Below are 1,211 nucleotides of genomic sequence, written 5' to 3' on the forward strand. Positions count from 1 at the left end.
TCTACATTACATTCTGCTCTTCTCCTGTCCCAGTCATTTGGCCAGTCTTATTGTCTTAAAGACTGTTAGCCTAGAGGGCATCTATTTTACATATCCCTTGTTTTCTGTAGTTCTCTTATTTGTCGAGACAACAACATCTGGGGGGCATGGAGAGCCATTCCGGATGATAATGAGCACAGTCTCAAAGAACAGTTTCCCCCAAGATCTACCCTGAACTTGTCAACCGCACTCCATCCTGGTCCTCAACAGGATCCCTTGTGTAAAACTTTTTGAAGACATGAACAAGAGTCAAACAGGACAAAATAGATAAGATGTATTTGAGATGAAATCCACAAAAAGGACTAAGCAATTCAGATCGACAATAACTCCAATAGACTGATGATGAAAAATGCTATCCACTTCCAGATAGATAACTGATATAATCTAAGTGCAGACTGAAGTACATTTTTCTCTTAATTTTTCTTACTTTTTTCTCATAACATGGCTAATGTGGAAATATGTTTGCATGAGTTAATACATATGATATGAATTCTTGTCTTCTCAGTGGATAAGGGAAGGAGTGGAAGGAAGGAGAGAATTTGGAATTGAAAATAAGATTTTTAAAAATTTTTTAAGAAAAGTACAACTAGAGAGATGAATTGGGAAGTTGAGTGCATTCAGGAGCTGGCACTATGGCAGAGACAGATCCCAAAACTATACAGTACCTGACCACTGTGGTTCAAACACTTCTCTAGCAGATGCAGGACAAGTTTCAGACCATGTCAGACCAGATAACTGGTCGAATTGATGATCTGGGGAAACACATTGCTGACCTTATAACCCAAGCAGGGGCAGAAGAAATAGAAAGAGAAAACAAAATACCTGCTACACATAATAGTTCAAGGTTTTATTAATCATTTAGAGTGAATTCTGGGAAATGTCTTTTTTTTACAAGTAAAGAGGTGAATGAACAGCTTTACTCAACTAACTATTGTATGCAAACATTTTTTTCTATAGCTTGTATTCCTAGAATATGCAGTTTTAGTTAGGTTTCAAGGTGATTAATTTTTTGATTCTTGTACATGGTAGCTTCACATATATGTATAAAATGTGTAAACATTAGTTAGCAAACAAATTCTTACTACTCTTGGCTCAAATTTTTAAAATTTTTAGTGCATTTATTGTCAAGTCATTTATTCCTTTTGTAGTAGTTTCAGTTTAATGACAAATTT

At 35.3% G+C, this 1,211-nt stretch overlaps 1 pseudogene; it reads left to right on the forward strand.

Moving 5' to 3' along the window:
- Positions 1-671: 671 nt before the first annotated feature.
- On the forward strand, positions 672-893 carry LOC140514674 (heat shock factor-binding protein 1 pseudogene; annotated as a pseudogene).
- Positions 894-1,211: the final 318 nt, after the last annotated feature.

Source organism: Notamacropus eugenii, chromosome 7, assembly GCF_028372415.1.
Source record: "Notamacropus eugenii isolate mMacEug1 chromosome 7, mMacEug1.pri_v2, whole genome shotgun sequence".
Classification (NCBI taxonomy): domain Eukaryota; kingdom Metazoa; phylum Chordata; class Mammalia; order Diprotodontia; family Macropodidae; genus Notamacropus; species Notamacropus eugenii.